General features: G+C 46.5%; 1 protein-coding gene across 1 annotated transcript in view; it reads left to right on the forward strand.

Moving 5' to 3' along the window:
- Positions 1-1,294: 1,294 nt before the first annotated feature.
- LOC6047359 (knirps-related protein) overlaps positions 1,295-12,294 on the forward strand; it is a 40,521-nt gene continuing 29,521 nt past the window's right edge. Inside the window, exon 1 of the mRNA XM_038256386.1 lies at positions 1,295-2,209. The gene's annotated coding sequence lies outside the window, so the exon portion shown is untranslated. The remainder of the gene's footprint in view (positions 2,210-12,294) is intronic.

Here is a 12,294-nt window from a genome sequence, read left to right on the forward strand (position 1 = left end):
AATATTGGGTAGTTTTGGAAATTTTGATTTTTTGGCCTGAACGAATGAAAAATACTTTATTGTTTTTTTTCATTATATTTTTTCAACAAAGATCACAATCAAGAAATTTTCAAATCGATTTAAAATCAAAGATGATTTAATAAATTTGGATGTCGGACTCAGAAGAAGAAAATCAAATCAAATGAATTCAAGCCTTGCAAAACACTATTATTTTAAGAAATTTCAATTTCATAATTATTGCATTTATAGCAACATATTTTGAAAAGGTTTGTACTAGAACTTATGGTTTTCAAGGATTTAAGAGAGTGTGAACGTTTTTCATCACAGGTAAATCAAACAAACAATAAAAAAAACTCTCCCCAAGCAAACAAGCCTTGCTAAAAAAACAAACTCGAATCCAAACTGGGGCACCGTAATTTCGCTCCTTTTTTTACAATCCGTTCCATAAAAAACGAACCTCGATCGTCAGCGCAGAAAAACCAACTCACCCATCTTCCTGCGACCTGCTTTCGGTCTGATGGTTTGTTTTGCCTAGAAAAACCAAACATATAATTCGATCAATAAACGGCCGGGTAGACCGGCTTTTTGTCAACACGAAAAAAAGCACAGTTTCTGCTACAATTTTTTGCCCCGTTTCTCCAGGAGACAGGGGGCCGACCGGTCCCATAATCGTCCTTTTCTCTATCGGTAATTAGCCGGACCGGTCCTCTCTCCGTGGCCTTCAGGATGGGGGAGGGGGGCGTCAATAAAATCAATCGGGACCCAAAACAAACCATAAAGCAATAAAGAGCAGCAGAACTCGGAGGCGCGAGGTGACCTGCCTGCGCCGGCAAGCGACGAACTGCGACAGCTACGACGAGGACGACGACGGTGGTGAGTTTCTTGCACCAATACATCAAGGTTGCCCGGTAGAATAAACCAGATCGGCGTTAGATCTGGATTCCGGCTCCGATATCGCACACCGCGTGTCAGTGTGTAGAACGCGCGATAGAGTTGAGACTCCGCCCTCGAAGAAACGACAGGCGCGCCGATTGGTCCGATCGGTTCCCCTTCCGAACAAGCAAGCAGAGCCTACTTCGTCGAGGTGTCCGAAGTTGCGCGCTGCTGCCGTTTTGCGCCGTCCTCTTCCCACTGCGTTCCGTGGTGAGTACAGACGACGCTGCACCAACACCAGCGTGCGCGCGCTCGGCCTTCTTTGATATTCCTTCTTCGTACTCACACAACCGCATCGGAGAGATCTTGGAGATCTCGGCGCTGCGGCGGTGATTTTCGGTTTCAGTTACTGAATGTGCGCGCTCACGATCACACACGGGTTGCCGTAGCTCCGTCCGTCCGTCCGACACAACTCCTCAAGCGGTGCCTTATGCGCCGTGGTTTCTCCAGTGCGCGGAAGGGTTTATGCTGCAGTTCTTCGTGGTCGTCGCGATAACGAGGCACGCGCGTTTGCATACACAAGTTTGGTCGCGCGCGAGCTAGTGGTGGTGTCAAGTGCACTCGCGGTGTCAACCCTGTGGCGAACTTCTTCCCCGGTGGGGTCCAAGTTTCCGGCCCTCAGTCTGTGCCGTGTGCGAGTGGTGATAAGAGTTGGGTGCCCGCGCGGGACTTGGTCATCAACGGCGCTCGCCACGCTTTTTTGGCGACTCAGTGATCAACGACTCCTCAACTAATTGGATAATCGAATGTGATCAACGAAAACGTGTGATTAGAGTGTGAAGCGATCCGTTACCGATAATCGGCGACGCAAACAGCTTAAATCGGAAAGTGTTGATTGGAGAAGAATCGCGCGCAGTTTGAAAAGCAGAACAACCAGAACACATCCTCTTATCAGGTCGGTGCTAATTGGTTCGAATTATTGATCGGATTGTGTGATAACTGGAACGAAAATTGATAGTGACAACAGCGCAGCGCTGTGAACTAGTTGATCGATAACGAAAAGAACAAACAGTTTTGACTCAGTGATTGACAGTTTGCGGGAGATTGCTGGAGATCGTGAAGCCAGGTGGCGCGGAAGAAACGTCCAGTGTGTGAAGTGGTTGAGCCGATTTGAACGAGTAGATCAGAGCATGGATAACTTGGGCAGTGAGTTGTGAGCAGTTTGGAGATATTGTTAGCTTGGAGTGTCGAGCAGTGGTTACGGAAGTTCTGTGCGGAACTAGCTGATTCGAGCAGTTTGAATAGCAGAAGGTGGCAGATCATAGAAGTCTACAAGGTAAGTTACTGTTACTTGTGTTATTATTGTTTTGGATCTAGACGGTAACAAATCAACAGGATTAATTGGTGTAAGAAGTGTGGTTAGCAAATCTGATTCTAAGCAACTTTGGCAAAGATTTCATGACAAATAGCATTCCTGACTATCATTTTGAAGGAAATATTTTCTAAAGTTTTCTAAGAGCTAATATAAAATAGACTAAATTGACAGGGTTGACAGATTTGACAGAACTGATGTTGTTGTACTTACCAGAGACGGTTCAACTCTACTTACCTGCTTGAACACTTTGTTGATCTTTTTTTCAATTACAAAGATATATAACGTACTTACCAGTTGTGAAAATTGCAATTATTTCTCCCTGATCTTTAAAGTGCCTAACTTTTGAAGTCCGTAATCGAAAGCTTACTTTTGTAAAGATACTTACCGGTACTTAAAATTGCACAAAATCATAATCAATGCCTGAGTACCTCACATTTGAAGTCCGTAATTGAACGCTCTGAAGCAGATATTTTAAAGCTAAGTACTCTTAACTTAAGGTGATTCTTTTTGAAGTCCGTAATCGAAAACACTCTGAAAAAGATCGTATCAAACTGATAAAACGGCATGTTTATCGATCTACTAAAAAGGAGAAGGCCTCAATCTCTCACCCAAGTGTGTGTGCCATAAATTTGATGTCCCTATTTTAGACCCACTAAAAACCCACCCAAGTGCCCGGCTTAACCTCCCCGACCTTATCTCGTCCGTTCGCACTTCAAGCCAATTAGGGTGTCGGCACAGTCTCCACCCCGAAATCTCCTTCCCCCCTCCTTTAATCTGATCATCACACGGCACTTTGATTTGCCGCGCAAAAGTGCGTGTGACGTGACGTAAAGCACCTTATCGACGAAACGCCATAAAAACGCCCGTCGGCGTCTTATCCAAGACTCGAACCCCAAGGGCGTTAGGTCCCCCTTGGGTTCGTTGCACAACCCCGCGAATCTTCACCGCCAAAAATCGATTAATTAATTTGCCTCAGCGCATCAAACTCTTCAAACTCACAAAGATCTCGATTTGCGCCTTAATTAACGCCTCAAACGGGGGAAAAAACAACAACGGCGGCGACTGTGTCGCCTTGGGGCCTTTTAGGAGTTTGAAGCCCTCTTGACGCTGCGGACGGGTATAGCGTGAGAATTTACGACTTCGATCAATTAACATTTATTAAGTTTTATAGATTTTTCGGCGAGGCGCTGCGCGCCGACTGTCCGCAAAAAGGTCTTAAAGTGGAAAGCAATTAAAGCTAACTAATGTGGTCCATCAGAAAAACAGGGATTTTTTTTGCGAGGAAGGCGATGGCCAGCAAGCCGGAACAAATCGAATCAGTTTAGGGGGGACTTGGCGCAAAAAAAGCGACGAACCTGCTCGTTTTTGGCCAGAGTTACAATTAAAGTGCAAATTCAAACACGGGGTCGGCTTTCCACCGCAAAGGTATGCTAATCGATTGATGGCCATCATTAAGGCGTAAGCTTTTTCGCCTTGTCCGGGGCAGGACCACCCAAACCTGGGAGGCCCGCAGTACGCGGTTTATAAATCACATTTTAATTATTCTCAATAGACCGTATTAAATCATAATATTGCCGTGAAGCCAGAAGGCATCGCGGAACGAAACCGCAACAGCTCAAAAAAAATCCGCAGAACCACGCGAAGAACAATAAGTGCATTTTTTGCTGCTGCCCGCTTGCACACCGCAAGATACACGTGAATAACAATGAGCAATTTACTGCCCGCGCGCGAAACAAGCCGATCTTTTCGGGAAGGTGACCGCACAGGTCAGCGACCACAATTGCCTAGATCCCTTACCGGCGACCTCGTTTCCCGCGTGCGCTACCCACACAGTTTAATTAGCCTTCCCGCGAGCGGGTCGTAAGTCATACCCAGTGCATCAACCCAGAACCGATTGCCCCCACCACCCTGCACCGATTTTTCCCGGAATCCGCGCGATGTGCAACAATGCAACACACAAAAGAGTCGCGTGCGCGAACCACCCGAACCGCGACCTGGAGGACATTCACATCGCCAAACAATCCCAATTACACGTCGTACTCGGATCAACCCCCCGCGCTCCCTCCCTACCCCCATTCGGATTATTAATTTCCATTGTTGAGGCGCGCGTTCTGCGCGAAAATATGATGGACGAGCCACTTGGACCATGCAAACTCTGATTATAATTTCGCATTGGCGTAGCGATGACTCTTAAGTAGCCTCCCCCCTAAAGAAACAGGTGTTGCAGCTAATGTGGTGCATTTTTGACGCGCGGCTACGCCGCCAAGCCGGATGCAGGGGATTATTTATCATCGAGACTCGCGCGGAAGTCGTGCCTTTGTGTTGCAGCGTGCAGTAAATCATCGCTGGGCCGGGATTCGCCGAGCGGTTGTTCTGGGAAGAACCGTGCTCTGAGACGGAATCAGATCGGCGATAAGGTTGACTGTGGGGGTGACAGAGTACTTACCGGATTTCGCGGGCTGGATACCTGGAACGGGACTTACCTTGACTTGGAAATGCTAGTTCTGCGAACATGCACTTGCTTCTTGAAGTCCGTAATTGAAATGACTAAAACTACCACTTACCTTGACTCGATTTTTTAAATATTTCCTTCGATTACCTACTGGTTGAAGTCCGTAATTGAAGTGACACTAGTTCAGAGGGGAAAATTGTGAAAAAATTGGGCATAGATTCCCCAAGATATTGAGATTTTTGGGCCTGCTGATGAACTTAACCAAAATCGACGTAAGTCGATATTTGGTTAGAATCAACAGCAATTGACAGTTTGACAGGGTGACAGATTGACTGATTATTTAAATTTGACACATGTACTTACCTGATACCAGAAACGACTCAGTTTTCACCGAAAAAAAATGTTAAGTGCTTTAAGACTTACGTCCGTACTTGAAACGTCACACTCCTTAATACTACCACTTACCTGAGTCAGATAAACTCGGAGCTATTTCATTGTTCTTAGAACTGAAGTCCGTAATAGAGAAATGTTTTTTTTTCATACCTTGACGCGACTTTCAAGAAATACATCTTTTAATTACTAGCTACTTGAAGTCCGTAATAGATGCGTTATTTGATCACATAATACTTACCCATTTCTGGATTCAACCGGATATCTGGAACAAGTACTTACCAATTCAAATTAAATAACATTTTAGGTGCACGTACTTTACTTTTGAAGTCCGCACTTGAAATGTCAAAGATCCCCTCGATCTTAAACGGTACATTTCTAACGACCCCTCGCAACCTGACGTCCGTAATTGAAATGTCGTCCAGTAATACGCTGCCAACCATAATTAGCCACAACTGCCGAATCGACCCGCCAAAACGGGTACGTCATTTCAGCTAATCCCACCTCGTTTCCGTGCCTTCTTTCACGGAATTTTCCCCTCCCAGCAATAGGTCAACCTCATCAGACATCTCTATACGCCATGTGACGTCTTCCGCCTTCCGCCCGAAAAGTTCAACCATCTCTGCCCAACTCGTTCCCACGGCCAGAGTTCGTGTTTTCTCCGCGCGTAAGCCCACCTTTAATCTATTTTTAATTGCACTTTGACAATGACTCCATTTCGCGTCTTCCCCTACCCAAAACAAGTCGCCGCAAGTCGTCGAGTGAAAATTGCAACTTTCGCGTGTAATTAAGCGCTCCGTGTTCTGCCGTCGACGAGCTCGCGCAACAGACACGCCCATTCGCGCGCTCGCAACAACAATGTTGTCGATCTCTTTCCAACCCCATCTCTCCGGGTAAGCTCAAATTTGATTACCGTCGTTCATCAACACACACACTCGGGTGAGACGCACGAAGCTGTCGAGAAGGAGCGCAAAAGTGGAGCAGACATTGGCGCTGAAGAAGTGAGGAAAGACAATAACGCCAGACTAGTTGTCGCGCGAAGCGCGGTAAAGCAAGGACTTGGAACGCTTCCGTGGGTCAAGATCAAGGGACGTCGTCGTCGACGTCGAGTGTGGCGCTTGTCGTCTGGACCTTTGGCTTCCTCCTTTGTAGCTACCTTCTTGGACCCCGTTGAAGACCTGGGACACCGTGCGGTATTGATCACCGAGGAAGGAAGGTGACTACACGGGGGTTACCTAGGCATAAAAGCGAACGCGAAGGCGTTAAATAGGTTCATTTCCCACGGTTTGTTAATCGCGAACCGGTAAGGTTCGCCCTCTTTCACTCTGGGTGCTGGCTCGGGCTGCTGCTGGGTTGATGTTGCCCATGGCGCGCGCGCCAAGCCGTGCCGAAGAGGAGGTGGAAAGTAGAACTAGTTACGACACGGCTCGTGAGTCGCAAATATAGGGTAGGGAACGTGTGCGCGCGCGCGAGGATGGAAGAAGCGAACGCGTCAGGGTTGTACTGGGAGGCTGCACTGACCATGGTCCAGGTGCAAACCTAGTGCAAGTGACAGATTGACAGGGTTGACAGGTTGACAGAATGGTACTTACCTCAGGACATGATCAGGAACACTTAACTAGTACTGGTACTTACCTTTAAGTCATAATACCCACATCAATTCAAGAGTATCTTGAATTTGAAGTCCGCAATCGAGATGATCAGAAACCCAAAACTTACACTTACCTTTAAGCAAGTACTCTAATATTAGTCGAAGAGTACCTAGAATTTGAAGTCCGTAATCGAAAGCTGATGTTGAAGTCCGCAATCGAAACCTAACTTCAACCCTGCTAAAAAGGGCACATGCACGTCCATTCAATTTAATTAAGAACAGAGCGTGCTCTTAATGAGTGGGACCACGCGAAACGCATTCTCCGCACTTCAGCTCTTCGGGAAGATACGCGGGAAAAGTCATCCAAGAACTACGCGCCTCTTAACGACATGATCGGAGAGGTGCGATTGCGTGCCGTTAATTGTTTTCAATTAATAGTTTCATTCACCAGGCTGTGCACTCGAGAACGTGGAGGCACACGTTAATCGCTTCTTTAGTCACGGCTGCTCGTCCGGAATGACCGGAATGTGCCCCCCTGAACAAAGTAGCGCGGGCACGTGATTGATGGAAACAGGAATTTATCACGCTGGGTGACCCAAAAGTCTCGCGCTGTTCAAAGTCGATTTCTGTCCGCGCTTTTTTCACTCAAATTCCTCGATATCAGGTTTAAGTTTTCTTTTCCACTAAATTAATCAAATTTTTCAACGAGACAGCGTCGATTGCTCGGCGGCTCCCACGCCTTCCATTTCTTCCATAAAGCTTGAAAAGGCAATAATCAATAATTGTGAGTGTGTGAGCCGAGTGAGCCCCCGAATGAAACCGAAACGCTGCGGCATCATTAATCAAAATATTTGTTTTTATTGGCGGGGAAAAATCAAATGAGTGCGCCCTTTTCGAATTTCGATTGAAAGTAACGAAATTAACGCGAAAAAACACTTGGAAAAGCGCTCGCGTGATTGCTCGGGCTCTTCGAGCCCTTTCTTGATTTTGATGAATTTCGTCTTAATGAATGTACTCGTGCGAAGGTGAAATATGCAAACTAATTTTGAAACGATTTTTCGAGAATTTGGTGGAATGAAGATTGCGGTGGAAAAGGGTGGGAAAATTGCTGAAAAATTGGGCATAGGTTCCTAAAGATATTGAATTTTTTGGGCCTGCTGATGAACTGAACCAAAATCGACGTTAGTCGTTATTTGGCTAGAATCAACAGCAATTGACAGGGTGACTGATTGACTGCTTATTTAGTACTTACCTGATTTCGGGGAGCTGCTGGATACCTGGAACGGGACTTACCTTGACTTCGGAAGTGCTAGTTCTGCGAACATGCACTTGATTCTTGAAGTCCGTAATTGAATAACTAAAACTATTACTTACCTTGACTCGACTTTCCAAATATTTCTTTTGTTTACCTGGTACTTGAAGTCCGTAATTGAAGTGACACTAGGTCAGAAAGCAGGAAAATTGTGGAAAAATTGGGCATAGGTTCCCCGAGATATTGAGTTAGTCGAAATTTGGTTAAAATCAACAGCAATTGACAGATTGACAAGGTGACAGATAGACTAATTATTTAATTTAAACACGTGTACTTACCTGAAACCACAGAAGACTAAATTTTCACTGAAACAAAATTTTAAGTACTAGATGACTTACGCCCGTACTTGAAACGTCACACTCCTTAGTACTACCACTTACCTGAGTCAGAAAAACTCGGATTTTTTTCATAGACCTTAAAACTGAAGTCCGTAATAGAGACGTTATCGAAGAAAGTTTCGTCACGACAACCAAAAAAGTCTGTGGAATGCCTTCTCTCAATTCCAAAACATCACTCTTAACACAATTCGTGTTTTAATACTTGATTTTATTGCTACCTCAAACAATGCACTCGTAAGCCACGCTTACAACTTGTTAATTGAAAAGCTCTCCACAATCCAAGGTGCTAGGGAAAAACAGGACACTCCAAAAGGTGCGCTTCCAAAACACGAAAATCTCAGCTCTCAAGGACCTGCCGCCAAGGGGGGGCAGATCCCCCTAAAACATGAAAGGAAGCCGCCCCCGGCGGCCACAAAACACACGCTTATATTTGGAGCAATAAAAGCAATAAAAATACAGAGCCCGCGATCTCTCGCCTTTGTCGGCATCTCTTCTCACACACTCTGCGTCTTCTTCTGGCACTCGGGAGTCTTGGGGGTCCTCTCGAAGAGCTTTGGAGAGTGTTAAAGCCCCGATCGACATATCGGGAAAATCGACGGGCCGCGCGCTCTCTCTGGAGAGCGTTTTGAACAGTCATAAAAATCGATTCGAATAGGTTAGGAGTGTTGCGAGGGGGGGGACGCAGGTAGGCAGCAGTTTGTAATGAAAATATTATTTAAAAGCAGTTACGATACGAATCGGCCTTTTCTTCTCTATTTGGGCACGATGAATAATCAAAACGAACGAAAATATAAAAATATTGCCTTTTATTCGAGTGAGTGAGAGAGAGAGCGGGATCCGAGTTCTGCGCGGCGCTTTGTCGGTTTCCGAGGGGTTTGTCCGATATCAAATAAAGATTTGAAAAGAATTGGATTATTAGCACCTTTTATGCTCGACTAATCTTGATACACTAATTACCACAGATTGCTCGCGATGACCATGGGCTTTCGGGGTTGATGAACACACGGTGCGCGTTGATGAGGATGACGAAAGTCTTTCGGACGATCTGATATCTGGCCTGGCAGGCTGTGGGGCCATAAAAGACCGGTGGGGAACCTCGAACGAGAAGACGACGACGGGGATTGTTTGGGGAGATAAACATCGACTAATAGACGCTTTGTGGAGACCACAGTGGGACTACACATGTTGACAGATTCGACACAATTGACACCATGCTGGCCGCTTCAAGCGTTCCGTTACCGCCGGGAAACTTCCTGTGAACCTCCCCGAAAACCCCGACAAAATTCTCCCACGAACGCAATGTAGACTAAAATCTCATTGAATTTAATGGTAATTACACCCCTTTAGCCAAACTCTTCCTAATCTCCGAAAAACTCCAATATCTATAACACTTTTCTCGACCCCCGAGAACCGCTTCCTCCCTCGCATCGGAAAGCCGAGAAAGAAAAACACATTTCGAGGAACTTTCTCACCGAAGCCCCAGGAAGTGTACACACCGTGAAAAGAGGTAGCTATTAGGTTGTCGGGTCTCGGGACACGTCAGCGAAGAAATGCCTTCGAGAAACCCCTTCCCGCGTATCACAGAAGGTGCTGTAATCTAATTATTTTCATATTTTTAAACCATGAATGAACGCGCCCGAGATTAGGTCCGGCGCTTAAAACAACATCCCGTGAAGAAGACACACCCGAAACTCGAGAAAAAAAAGCGAGCGATCGACCACGGGAAGACCCTCCGGACGGAGCCTTAATTCGGCCTGGCGCGCTCAAGCGATGGGAACGTACGCGAGAAAAGCGGAGCGCGCGAGCGCGAAACGGTAGCCAAACGGGGCAGAGAGAGAGAAAATAATAGACAAATTGATGATCTTAAATTATAAATTATTATTAAATTATTGGAGGTTTCGGGGAAGGCGTCTTCCTCTCCCCTCGAACACGCGTGTGAGAAGCGCATTGCGAAATATTTGCTGCTGCTGCTCTAATGTTTCCGATCATCTGGCTCGGGGCTTCCTGCTGCCACTGGCTGATTGCCGTCGATGACCTCCGGGGAGAAGGGACGGGCGGGGAACATCCAGGAAATCGGGCCCGAAAAATTAGGCCTAGTTCCTTTCGAACAGCGCGAGTTGGCGAACCTGGCGCCACACGGTCGGTTCGCCAGCTTGGGCTGGTTTGACAGATTGACAGGATTGACAGGATTGACAGACTCTTAAAACTACACTTTTGTACTTACCGCGATGATCTGGAACCACTCTTTAAACTATCACTTACCTGTTTTTTTGTTGCAAAATTGCTGATTTTCGTTCGAGTACCTTAAATCTGAAGTCCGTAATAGAAGCATTGATATAAAAAACCATTTGATAGCCTATTACTTACCTCAGTTACTTTTCAGTCAAAATGAATTCATTTCTTGAAAAGTGAAGTCCGTAATCGAAACCTCCATATTTTTTTTGCGCCATAATTGACGTCCGTACTTGTGATGAGTCCCAGAAATCAGGTCACTAATTACGAGACAGTATTGGCTGCGGTAAAATGGCCCAACCCCGAAACTCATTAAAATAACTCAATTGACAGAAGATCACCAACTTGGAAGATGACGACCCGTTCAGCTCGTCGTATTCAAATGTAGCAAGATTATAAAAATTTAATTAGTCAGCTTAACGTGACCAAGCTGACGTGTGAAGGTCTCTTCGATTTTTGCGGCCGCGTGTGGAGATGTTTGTGTCGTGTACCCTTCAACCGATCAGCGGCAGCATCTCGAACAACTACGACATCGCGCGGACACATCACGGAGATGTGCTCATCTTCACCCCCTTTTCAGCATGTGCGCGCGCGCACACAAGCCTTTTTATTGCTATACTTTGTGAATTAATTTATGGGATTTCTAGAAGTGGAAAATATGACTCTCTTTGGGTTGGCGATTACGGCACGTACGAGGACGCTATAGGGTGGTGGGTAATTATCAGCGCCGCAAAAGATCGAGGACGGTATCGATAATATCTCGATGGGGTCACTTCAAGCGTGCTGATTTCAGCGATCATGACCGCATCTCTGACCTGCTTGGTTATACTAACAGGCTATCGTTTCCAATAAATTACAAATTACAATTACAATGCTGACAAGGATTAAGGATCACGTGCGGAACGTCGCGATCGTCACTTTCTCCCACCGATGTGGAACGGCGGTCATGATCCGATTAGGGTGTACAAGTATTTTGGAACATCAATCAACCAGCGACAGCGACGCCTAGCGGACAATAGCGTCCCGTGATGAGGAGAAATTGATGAAGTTCCGCGCTACAATGTCTACACGGGCGCCGGAATGTAAGCTGAAAAATGCGCTACAAGCCCGCGCTAACAAGTGGCGATCGTTACCTGAACAACTCTATAACGAGCCAATTAGTTTACTGGATCACATTTGTCAGCGCGCCCCGACTAAGAGGTAGCCACTACCGCACCTCACCGCGGTGCAGATCTCTACAAAGAAGCAGGTGTTGGCCTAACTGATCGCCAGGTTGATCGAGTCGCCCCGCACGTTCTCACGCTGCGCGATTGAGCCATTTGCGGGTCTTTTCGGTGTCTACAAGTCGCTGATCACCGCGCAGCTAGTTGTTCTAATTAATTAAGTTACGCTGCACACACGAGGTTCCGGCGAATTATCTCATCTCCAAGAAACGGTCGATGACGGTTGCACAAACCAGAGCTTATCGAATCACGGGGCTCAACGGGAGCAATCGATTGGTCATGCCGATGGCGACCACGCTGAGATCATCGGAAGTGGTCCGGCTCACGACCTCGCGACTACGAGTGTGTGATAGCAATGATTGATGAAGCTGTTGGAGACGTCGCGTAACTCGGATTTGGTCAATGGGTGTCGAAAGCGATCACCGTTTTGGCGCAGCGAATTCGGCGATCTTTCTCACGCGCGAGACCATGAAATGGATCACACATCAGCCCCCCCTCTCCCTCACCC

Source organism: Culex quinquefasciatus, chromosome 2 (assembly GCF_015732765.1).
Source record: "Culex quinquefasciatus strain JHB chromosome 2, VPISU_Cqui_1.0_pri_paternal, whole genome shotgun sequence".
NCBI lineage: Eukaryota > Metazoa > Arthropoda > Insecta > Diptera > Culicidae > Culex > Culex quinquefasciatus.